At 40.3% G+C, this 12,516-nt stretch overlaps 3 pseudogenes; 2 read left to right on the forward strand and 1 right to left on the reverse strand.

The window, feature by feature from the left end:
• LOC136157574 (zinc finger protein 678-like) overlaps positions 1–12,516 on the forward strand; it is a 322,340-nt pseudogene that overhangs the window by 178,338 nt on the left and 131,486 nt on the right.
• The window catches only part of LOC136157581 (zinc finger protein 724-like), a 322,253-nt pseudogene that overhangs the window by 177,193 nt on the left and 132,544 nt on the right, over positions 1–12,516 (reverse strand).
• The window catches only part of LOC136157579 (zinc finger protein 43-like), a 37,754-nt pseudogene continuing 30,921 nt past the window's right edge, over positions 5,684–12,516 (forward strand).

Below are 12,516 nucleotides of genomic sequence, written 5' to 3' on the forward strand. Positions count from 1 at the left end.
AGCAAGTATTCCATAAGTAAAACGCATATAAAATTGATATGTTAGTATGGATCACAAAATGAAGGGGTGGATATTTGCAGAGGTATAATTATTATTAATGTATCCTTGTTTATGTTAACGTTATTTGAGATTATTAAGGAACCAAAACGAATGTGATTCAACTCTCAAATTACTACATGCTGAGATTTGTTTCTACTGTATATATGAACTTATATTTTTGAAGGTTGTTGCCCAATGGTAAGAGAAGCCCTTCTATATGAAGTGGGGATCATTTACATTTATTCTCCAATTTACAAGATTAAGAACACAGTCATGTTATATACACACTAAACCTCTGAATGGATGTATTTGTCACTGATGTGAAAACCTCTGTGGTCACCATGATATAAGTGTTCAGGGAATAATTCAAAGTAAGACAGAAGTTTGCTGTAAGTTTTCAATAATTATGTCAGTTGCTTTTTAAGCATAAAAGAAGGATAGTTCATGAAAATCTAAGGTATTCTGATAACAGCAACATAGAGAAATCATGCATATTATCTGGCAGGCTTGAAGTAAGTACACCTTCTCTTCTATCTGATGTACGTATAGAAAACTCTTTCTGGAAATGTCATATTAATATAATGAATGTCCATCCATGTTTACTAAATTAGCCTCCATTTTGTAAACCATATAAATCACATTCTCAGATCATTTCATCAAAGAAACAGGAAAGTTTTTAGAAGCTTGTAATGTGTATTTTCATCAAGGATCAAACAACAATTGTAAAAGGTTTTATTCCATCTGTGTAAAATTAATGTACCTTAATTAATAAAAGTGAATGGTTTTTCAGTGTTACAATTGATGTGGAATTAAAGAAGAGTTAACGCACCACCAGCATTAACCTCTCCCACCTATTTAAGGTTGCAGGAAAGGTAATGTAATGATAAACTCTTTGTAGCACAGGGGGATGGCATCTGTAGAAATTAGTTCCTTACTGCCGTTAAACCTCTAATAACTTAATATATTTCCCACGATTTCTACGTTGTATCTCCTCTCCGATTTTTATCTACTTGGACATCGTGGTGGTTCTAATAAGAAGGATCATACAGAGTGCTGTTGAGAGCTCCCCTGGACTGCTCCATGCTGTTGCTGCCTCAGCGTCTGTCTGGGGAGCAGGCAGCCTGCAGGTCCTTGAATTCACACCAGCCAGTCCTGTGAGCACCTGCGCTAGATGACCCCTTCCTTGGGACCAGCAGTCTTGCTGAACCCTAGGGTCTACGGCACAGGCCCCCCTTCAGTGATACCCTCTGAGCTCATCAGAATCCTGCTCGTCTTTGTTTGAATGGACCCCTCCACACTCAGCCTGTGGGACCCATAGCACTTCACACAGGGTCAGGTCTGAACCCCAAGTACTGGAATTTTCTCTGCCTGGTTCTAGCCTTGACCTTCCTCAGGGGACCTCAAGGCTTACTGTGAATTCCCTGAGGACCTAGAGTCATAAAGTCACCTGCTGCAATTGTCCTTTCTTCTCGTGTTAGCCAAAGCTTTTCAGGGGCTCATTTAAGCAAATGTAAATTTAACAAAGTCACAAAAAGAATAGTCAAAAGCCATGATGGTAAAATTCTGAACCAAGATTTCTAAAATCTTACCCTGTGTAATTCTTAGCACATGTGTCTTGTAAGGCTTAAAGGAACTGTTTCCTCATGGCTTTGTCATACTTTGAATGCAATATATAAATATCTGAAGATATATACATAATATGATTTATATAACACACATTGAATACAAGATATAAATATCTGAAGGTATACATGTTAGTGAGAAAACCAAGAGGAAATATGTGAGCGTATGTGTATTCTTACACATTTAACTTAGAGAATTTAGAAATGCTAGATCAAAACTGGTCATATCAGAGTTGCAGATGATTTACTAAAAACTATAAAACTTGCCAATTTGTCGATTAATCTGTTTTGTCTACTTTTCATGGAATTCACTTCCTTAAATGTCATGAGGTTATGTTTTTTAAGGAACTTCCACACGGTCCAGCCACGTGACTGCACCAGCTTACATTCCCTCCAGCCATGTAGGAGGTTCCCTGATCTCCAAGCCCCTTCAGCGTTTATGATATTATTACTGGGTTTTTGCTCATTGTTCTTCTGACTGGCCTGCGGTGATACATCCCTGTAGCTTTGCTCTGCATTCCTTATTGTTCAGTGCTGGTGAGCATCTTTCCTTGCCTCCTGCCCATGGAAAGAGCAAGCTGCCCGCCCGGCCTCAGCAGCTGTGGGACACAGGCTCAGTCTCCCCACAGCACGTGGGGGATTCCTGGGCCAGGGGTGCGGCCCTTGTCCCCACAGGGTCAGACGGGTTCTCCACCACCGGTGACCAGTCTGTTTAGCTTTTTTTCCTTTTCAGACGTGTATATATATATATATATATTTATTTATTTATTTATTTATATATTTATTTATTTATTTATTTATTTATTGGAATATAATTGCTTTACAATGTTCTGCTAGTTTGTGCTCTGTGACGTCATCAATCAGCCGTGAGTATACATAAATCTTCTCCCTCTTGGCCCTCCCAGTCTGCTTAGCTTTTTTTCCTTTTCAGACGTGTATATATATTTATTTATTTATTTATTTATTTATTTATTTATTTATTTATTTATTTATTGGAACATAATTGCTTTATCACCACAGAGCACCAAGCTGAGCTCCCTGTGGTAAACACCAGTTTCCCACCAGCTACCTATTCTAACCATCAGTTCAGTTCAATTGCTCAGTCGTGTCTGACTCTTTGTGACCCCACGGAGTGCAGCACGCCAGGCCTCCCTGTCCATGACCAACTCCTAGACCTTGCCCAAACTCATGTCCATTGAGTCAGTGATGCCATCCAACCATCTCATCTTCTGTCATCCCCTTCTCCTCCCCCCTTCAATCCTTCCCAGTGTCAGGGTCTCTTCAAATGAGTCACTTCTTCACATCAGGTGTCAAAAGTATAGACCTTTCAGCGTCAACATCAGTCCTTCCAATGAATTTTCGGGACTGACATCCTTTAGGGTCGACTGGTTGGATCTCCTTGCAGTCCAAGGGACTCTCAAGAGTCTTCTCCAACATTTTACTCATGGTGGTGTATATATGTCATTGGTACCCTTTCAACTGGTCCCCTTCTCCTGCTGTGTCCACGTCTGATCTCTATATTTGTGCAAATATTTTCTTAACAGATATGTATGGAATTTAAAAAATGGTATTTATGAACTTATTTACTGAGTAGGAATATAGACGCAGAGGTAGTTCTTAAGCTTTTGCATGTTAAGCTTTCAAGGCATAAAATACATTATCAATCATTCCATGCATTTTATGGTTGTATCCATGTGTTCTGGGAAACAAACTGACTCAGAAGGAAAATGCAGATAGTGGAGTGCAGTTTATTACACTGGTGGGGCCTAGGCAGAGTCTTCTCTTAGCCAAGGACCCTGAACAGTTTTTGTGAAAACTTTATATACCTTAAGTGTACTTGCTCAAACCCACCTACCCAAATTCCTTGAAACTAGTCTGGACACGATAAAAGAGAGATACGATCAACTTTAACCCATGATTCATGTGTCACAGGACTCAATAAACAGTGGATATTTATCAACAGGCCTGTTGTCATATCCCAATAAACAGAATGGAATTTACCACATTGTTCTGTTACAGAGATAATTAACATATTCTTTTAGGCAACAGAGTCCAAGTACATGTCCTGGGGCTCTTTTATGGGGGGCTGGGGTGGGATCTGATTTTCCATTGGTATGCCACTTCTATATACACCGGGGCCCAAAGTTCCGGGTCACCGGTAGGGTGACCATGCATGTAGACTAATGCTCACAGCCTGGCCTAAGACGGAGTCCAGCTCTCTCTGTTTACTCCTTTATGACTAAGTGAAAGAAGCCCACTTGAAAATGCTACAAAAAGTAGGATTTTTACAATATGACTTTTTGGTGTAGGCAAATGTTCATATGTGCTCAGTTGCACCTGAGTATTTGTGATTTCAGGAGCTGTAGCCTGCCAGGCTCACCTCTGTCCATAGAATTCCCAGGAAAGGATACTGGAGGGGGTTGCCATCTCTTCTTCCAGGTGATCTTCCTGACCTAAGAATCGAACCCGCATCACCTGGATGTCCTGCACCGGCAGGCAGATTCCTTACCACTCAGTCACCTGGGAATCTAGTAAGAAATATAGAAGAGATTCAAAAGGTCCATGATTACCATGGGTTTCAAAGGAGGGACTATGAATATCCTAAGTATAGAGAACTTTCAGGACTATGAAATAATTTGTGTTAAACTGTCATGATGAGCACATTAAACACTTATCCAGAGGTATGGAGTTCACATTCCTAAAAGAGGAACACAGGGGCAAACTAGAGAGTTGATCTATTTACTGCCCGTGTAGATTCATCAGTGGTAACAAATGCTCGCTCTGGTGGGGAAAGCTCAGTAGGGAGATTGTCCACACGTGGGAACAAGAGGTATATGGGAGATGTCTCTACTTTATTCTCACTTCTGCTGTGAAACTAAATCTTCTACAAAGTTCATGCTGGTGAACGCAAACTGAATATTTTTTAGAATGTATAATATGAGAAAGATGAATATGCTTCTATCTTTAATTTTTCCTTGGTCATTATACTTTAAAGATGTGGAAAAATAGAGCTCTCTAAATGGAGCAGACAATGAACTGTAGCAGTTGATTCATAAAACCAAAAAAAAAAACCCCACAGGAAGCAGGCAACAACATTCTCAGGTGTTAATTCCTGTGTGATGTAACTTATGACAACACCGATCATGATTTCCTGGGTTGGTCATCAGATAGCATTTAGGGCATCATTTTCAGTGGTATGTAGCTCCGCCCATACACACTCTTAACCTAGCACATCCTGCTCAGTTCAGTTCAGTTCAGTTGCTCAGTCGCCCTGGACTGCAGCACGCCAGGCCTTTTGCTGCCCCTGGTTTCCATTCCAAGAAAGCGGGGATGGAAATGCCTCCAGGCTCCTGGTCTCTGAAGTTGGAGGTGCCACGCCTGCAGAGAGGTGGTCACAAAGCAAATCATTTTGTGAAAACCTGTGTCCCCAGGCTGCAGAGAGGGGTGAGAAAAACTAAGGAGAGGGGAGATCTTTGAGAAGAATTCTGCAAGTAAAGCCTGGCAGGAACCCAAGACCCCAAAGTGATTCCCACCAAACACTCACCTCTCCCCTCCCAGCCCCCAAGGGTACAGGCAGGCTATGGACCACCACACCCATCCTAGAAAGAGTCCTTCCCCAGGGGAGCAGGTTGACCTTCTTTGTTTCTAGAAGTTCCCTCCCTAAACTCTCCCTTCCTGAGGCCTCTGGTGTGAGGTTTCCCCTCAGGGCTCTGAATGCAGGTCTTCCTCTTGCATTTTTTTCCGCTACCCTCAAAGGGTGGGTCAGGTAACGCAGAAGCAGGGTCCATTGTCTCTCATGAACTGTTCTCTGTAACTCGAAAAGGAAGGAGAAGAACTAGCCCTGACGTTGTGCAAATAGTGTAGAGCACCAGGATGTGATTAGCATTATCAGGTTAGTCTTGATTCCCCAGTACAGATTGGGAACACAGAAAATTGAAAAGGAGCTCAGAAAAGGGTGAGGGAAACAGGAAAACTATTTCTTCTCTTTCCCTGCAGCAGTTGCAGGTTGAACAGCTGCATGGATGCCTTTGAAGGTATTTTCTCAAGATAGAGATGTGAGTTTGCGACGTAACATCCCCAGAGAAAACGCAGAGCAGGAGGAAGAAGAGGAGGAAATGGCAGCTCCTCAGGTACGTGTCCTGTCCCGGATCTGGGGCTGTGTCTACTTTTCTTCCTGAAATGCCTGGACTGAGAACCTGCAAACCTTGAGGTCTCTGGTTCTAACTTTTCTGCCTGGGAGTTTGCTATCAACTTCTTTATTTTTTCCTTTTCTTCTTCTCATAGTGAAGCCTGGCTCTTTAGACCACTTCTCCCTTGTGTCCCAGAATCATGTCTCCCTTGTCTGTATCCTGGCTCTCTACGGAGCATGATGAATTCTCAACATGAAATTGCGACTTTCAACTGGTGAATATATTCCCTTTGTGAGAGAGAAACACAGAGAGGCACTGGTATCCGAGATTCCCATTGGGATGTGGTTCGGTGTTGGGATCTTAGGGAACTAGGGGAAATGCCATGATGAGTTTCCATGGGGATGCAATTTCAGCTCTTTAGGAGTTAGAAAATGCCCTTATATATTGAATAAACTCAGTGATCCAGAATTTTTTAAGAAAATGCTCAGAAATAAAAAGAAAACTAGGCGATATTGTCCTCTGTAATGCTAAGACTTAGTAGTTAAACACATTGTCAGGTAGTTAGAATAGGGGAAAAGAGTCCAAAATGGTGGTGGCTAAAAGACCTGGAAGGGAAAGCCCGGGAAAATAGAACAACGGAAGATCCGACGACTGGAGTGAGAGTCTCAGGTAAAACAAACAATTTTTGTTTGTTTACATAAGATTTACGTAAGACAGACCCAGGGGCAGAGAAACAGATAAAAAGAGGAGCCAAAGCTCTCTTCCTTCTTCTCTCTCTCCCGCGTGATGGGGTGATCATTTTTGAAACATACACGTTCTGTGAAGGGAAATGTGGAAAATCTGGAAAGTTATCCAGTCTCTACTGTAAATACTCATTCAAACCACTCTGAACACAGGCTTCAATTACATATACATTCAAGCACGTCTGAAAACCAGAAATTTAAAAATGATGGGGAAGACTCACAATATAATCAATTTGAGGGATCTGTGAGCAAGGGGTCGTTATTCTTCCACCAACAGACAGTTTCTCTCTGTTCCAAAAAGTGTAATGTTGATAATAATGGAAAAGACTTAGTCCTACCATCATTGTTCAATACACATCATGAAATGGTTAATATGGAACAACTTCTCACATGTAATAACACGAGTCAGGCCTCAAGTAAGAGCTCTAGCCCCAATAATTACAAGAATATTTACGATGAAGTGAGAAGCTATTCATGCAATGAAACTGGGTCTAAAACTGAACAAGACTCTAACCCTATGAAACATCAGGGACCTCAATCTTCAGACAAGGATTCTAGAAATAGTACATGTAGGAATATCTTTTATCAAACATCAGGTCTTCCACTAAAGAAGAGTACACATACAGGCGAGAAGACTTATAATTGTGAATGTAGTGATATTTCTAATCAGTCTTCAAATCTTACTCAACAGCAGAATATTCAGGATCCACAGAAAAGTTACAAGTGTAAGAAATGTGAGAAAGCCTTTACTAACACATCCAGTCTATGTAGACACAGGAAAATTCATTCAGGATGGAAACCTTTCAAAGGTACAGAGTGTGGCACTGCCTCTAATCAGAATTCAAAGTTTAGTCAAGATTGGCAAATCCACACTGGCAAGAAACCTTATGAATGTAAGGAATGTGGAAAAACATTTATGCCTTGCTCAAATCTTAGTCAACATAAGCAAATTCATACTGGGGAGAAGCATTATAAATGTACAAAGTGTGGCAAAGCCTTTAATCAGAACTCAAATCTTACTCAACATCAGGTAATTGATATGCAGCAGAAATCACACAAATGTATGAAGTGTGGCAAAGCCTTTAATCAGAAGTCAAATCTTACTAAACACTAGAGAATTCATACTAGAGAGAAGCCTTATAAATGTAAGGATCGAGGCAAAGAATTTAACCAGTGCTCAGGTCTTACTTACTGTCAGAGAATTCATACTGGAGAGAAACCTTATAAATGTAAGGATTGTGGCAAAGAATTTAACCAGTTCTCAGGTCTTACTTACCATAGAGAATTCATACTGGACAGAAACCTTATAAATGTACTGAATGTGGGAAATCCTTTAGTCAGAACTCAACTCTTACTCAATACCAGCGAGTTCATACTGGGGAGAGGCCTTATAAATGTAAGGATTGTGGCAAAGACTTTAGCAAGCACTCAGGTCTTCCTTACCATCAGAGAATTCATACTGGAGAGAAACCTTACAAATGTAAAGAATGCGGAAAAGCCTTTGGTCGCCACACAAGTCTTATTCAACACCAGTGAATTCATACTGGACAGAAACCTTACAAATGAAAAGAATGTGGAAAAGCCTTTATCAAGAACTCACATCTTACTCAACATCAGAGAATTCATACTGGAAGAAAAACCTTATAAATGTAAGGAAAGTAGCAAAGGCTTTAATCAGAGCTCTCACCTTACTAAACATCAGAAAACACATACTGGAGAGAAACTCTAGTAATAAAATAAGTGATGGAAGAAGTTTGTCCTAAACATACACTTCAGGAAATACCAGACGGTTTATTTAGGAAAGATAAGAAATTACATAAAACAATGTAGAAAAGTATTTAAAGAAAGTTAAATCTAAATAAATATCAGATATTGCACACTAGAAAAAGTGAAAGTGGCTCATTTGTGTCCAACTCTGCAACCCCAGGGACTGTGTCCACGGAATTCTCCAGGCCAGAATACTGGAGTGGGAGGTGGATTCTTTACCAACAGCTTTCAGGGAAGCCCGCACACTAGAAAGCATTTCATCAATCCTGTTTTTTGAAGTTCTCTTCAGGAGAAGTATTGTAGATAGTAATCCATAGTTAAAACATAGAAAATTGATATGTTAGTATGGATCAGAAGATGAAGCGTTGGTATTTAGAAATGTACAATTATTAGCAATATATCTTTGTTTATATTGACATGATTTGTGTTTATTTGAAAACAAAGATATGTTATTGAACCCTCAAATTACTCCATGCTGCTATGCTTCATTTTTAGTGTGTATGCAAAGTTATGTTTTTGATGATTGCTACACAATGATGAGACAAGGCCTTCTATCCTAGAGAGAAATCATTTATATTTATTCTCCATTAGGAGATTAAGGACACAGTGATGGTAGCAGGTACACTGAACATTTAAATGGAGGTGTTAGTCATTCATGTCAAACATCCCTATAGGTCACCATGAAGTAAGTGTTTAGGGAGTAATTCCACATATTAAAGTAAGATGCACATTTTCAATAGTTATGTCACTTGCATTTGAAGGGAAATACAATGACAGTTCACTGAACTCTTGATGTATCTTTATAATATCAACAGATGTCATGAATATTCGTTGACATGTTTCAAATAAAGATACCTCTGATACCCTAGAAATGTAGGAAAACCCTTCTCGGAAAAGTCATATAATTAGTGTACATCTTGTTTCATTCATAAATGATTAGCCTCCATTTTATAACCTTAGAAATCAGTTCTGAGATCATTGTATCAGAGAAATGAATATCGTTGCTAATGCTTGCGATCTGTATTTAATCAGTTACAGAATGGATTGGAAAAGGTTTTATTCTTTTTATGTGTGATATTACATGTTAATAAAACTGATGGTTTCTTGTGATAAAGCCGGAATGTAATGAATGAAGTGTCAACCTACCGATTTAAAGTCGCGGGGAAGAATACCTAACAATAAACTCTTTGTTAGCACAGAGGGATGATATCTGTAACAATTAGTTTCCTTACTACCTTTACACCTCAAATAATTGGATATTTCCCATCATTTCTCCATTGTACTTTCCCCTTTCTGTAACTGCTGGGACATTGTGACGGTTCCAACCAGGATCATACAGAGTAATGTTGAGAGCTCCCCTGAACTGCTCCATGCTGTTGGTGCCTCAGCATCTGTCTGGGGAGCAGCATCTACAGCTCCTTGAACTCACGCCAGCCAGTCCTGTGAGCACCTGCTCTAGACAACCACCCACCTTGTGATCAGCAGTCTTGCTGAACCCCAGGTTCTACTTCACAGGCTCCCCCCTTCAATGACACCCTCACAGTGCTCACCAGATTCCTGCTCCCCTTGGTTTGAATGGACCCATCCACACTCAGCCTGAGGAGCCCACAGCAGTTCACCCAGGGTCTCTTATAAAGGCCTGAACCCCAAGTACTGGAGCTTTCTCTGCTTGGTCCTGAACTTGACCTAAGAAATTCCTGCCCTAAACCCTCCCCTCCTGAAGGGTCTCAGCTGTGCTGAGTGTGAGGGCTGAAGCTCAGGGCTCCCGAGTGTGGGTTTGGGGGGAGAAGCATCAGAACAAACGGAATTTGCTAAAGACTCATTTCATGGCCCCACTCCAGACCTGCAGCTTCATAACTTCTTAGAGTGGAGACCTGACCTCGAGGGGTTGATATTCACTGAAATGGTTCAGAAAGAATCTTTTAAGTGGTTTCAACGCGGTTTCCTATCAAGATCACATGACCAGAGTTAAGTGATAACCTCCCCGGTGCCCTCCCCACAGAGTTCTCTCAGTCCTGTGGGAGCATCAGTGTGGTGTGTAGGGTGTTCTCCAGGGGATTCTAAGGGGAGGCCCGGGTTAAGGACGCGGCTCCTGGTCCATTTGTGAGAGCTGAGGCCCGGCGTCAGTCCAAGGAGAGGCCGCAGGGTTGGTCTAGCTGATTTGGACCGGGAAGTCAGTCAGCTCACATTGTCTGTGTGAACAGAGTATTAGGAACTCTCTCTGAGGAGAGAACGATCAAGAAATTAGTTCACAGACTGGTCTCCAGGTAGGAAGTGATTGTTCCTGTATCTCTCCTGAGACAGGACAGGAGAGGTGGGTCTTTTCAGCTTTTCAAGGTCCTTCTGTCTGTAGTGGTGAAGTAGTTGCAGGTTCAAGAGCTGTGCGGATGCCTTTGAAGGTATTTTCTCAAGATGCAGAGATACGTTCGCTGCATAACATCCCCAGAGAAGACGCAGAGCAGGAGGAAGAAGAGGAGGAAAAAGCAGCTTCTCAGCTACATGTCCTGTCCTGGGTCTGGGATTGTGTCTGCTTTTCCTCCTGAAATGCCTAGACTGAGGGAACCTGCAAACCTTTAGTTCTCAGCTTCTAATTTTTCTGCCTGGGGTGTTTGTTATCAACTTCTTAATTTTTCCTTTTCTTATCATAGTGAGGGCCCGCTCTTTACACCGCTTCTCCCTTGTGTCCCAGAACCTTGTCTCCCTTGTTTGTATCCTGGCTTTCTATAGAGCATGATGAATTTCCAACCTGAATTAGTGATTTCAACTGGTAAAATATTCCCTTTGTGAGAGATCAACATGGGCAGGCATAGGTTCTGAGATTCCCATTGGCATGTGGTTCAGTCTTGGGATCTTAGAGAAGTAGGGGAGATTAGTGATGAATTTACATGTATATGCAACTTCAGACATTTCGAACAGGATTAAGAAATTGTCCTTTTGAATATAATTACCCCAGTGGTCCAAAGTTCCACAGGAAGTTTGGCGAAAAGAAAGAGGAAAGTATGGAGACCCTTCTCCATTTTGGCAGGAAGGACTCACTCTTAAGTGTAGTCTTAGGCTTCAGAACACAGAAGTTATATAGGAAGTGAATTTTGTATAAAACATATTTTTCAGGATTCAGATCACTGCTAACATTTATCCCATTACACCTCATGTTTCCTGGTTCAGGAGTTTCTGTGATGTTGCAACTGTAATATTCCTGCTTTTTGTCTTTAAAAATGATTTTTGAAAGATTTAGTGAGGGATGTGTATAAGTTGCCAAAATAAATGTAGCAAACCAAGCCTTCTTAGTTCTGTTTTCTTTGGAAAATGAACACACCTATGTTTAGTCAGGTTCTTGCATTTGGGGAATGAAGGTTTTCATCACTGAAGCCCAGGTCTGATCATTTCCATTAGTAATATATTCCACACTCATTTTCCAGACAGAATTCTTATCACATCATTGTATTTTCTAAAATATTTACAAGAATGTTATTACTTATGCATATTTAACTGTTAAATCTAAAATATAATTCAACACAAATGATAGACATTTTCAAAGGAATAAAAGATTCAGAACCAAGAGCTCTAATTTATTTTATGTCATTATGTGTTTTTGCACTGTAATGTATTTTAAAAATATAGAATATTGCCACAAATAAATTATAAGATTTAACCACAGAAATCTATTCCTGATTTTATAAACATGAATAATTTTTCTCCCAAATAGTGTATGTTTGTGTGCATGAAAATGTTAACAGTATATGACATTTTTTCTCATTTTGATATTTTTGCCAGTTACCTCAACTGGTAAAACATCCATTAGAGTGGCCTCTGTGTTCAGTTCAGTTCAGTCTCTCAGTCAGGTCTCTGTGTTGACAAATCATTTCATATACAATCGAGCTCAGATCCATTGAAGTAAATCCCAAGCTCTACCATTTTCTGAATATTTGATCAAATATTCCAAACAATTTTGAATAGCAATATTTTTGTTCTAAAATTATTTATGTGGCTCATTCAAGGTTAAAGAATAAAAAACTGTTAGAAAGTTTTATAGTTCAAAAATAATCAAAAGGATTGTTTTCTCTGCTTACTAATCTATTAAATCTGTAAAATCTGTAAAGCGCATAAAGGTCAATAATAACTATGAATTCTTACCTGGCTCTTTTCAGTTCAGTTCAGTTGCTCAGTTGTGTCCGACTCTCTGCAACCCCACGGACTGCAGCACATCTGACAATC

The sequence above is a fragment of the Muntiacus reevesi genome, chromosome 2 (assembly GCF_963930625.1).
Source record: "Muntiacus reevesi chromosome 2, mMunRee1.1, whole genome shotgun sequence".
NCBI lineage: Eukaryota > Metazoa > Chordata > Mammalia > Artiodactyla > Cervidae > Muntiacus > Muntiacus reevesi.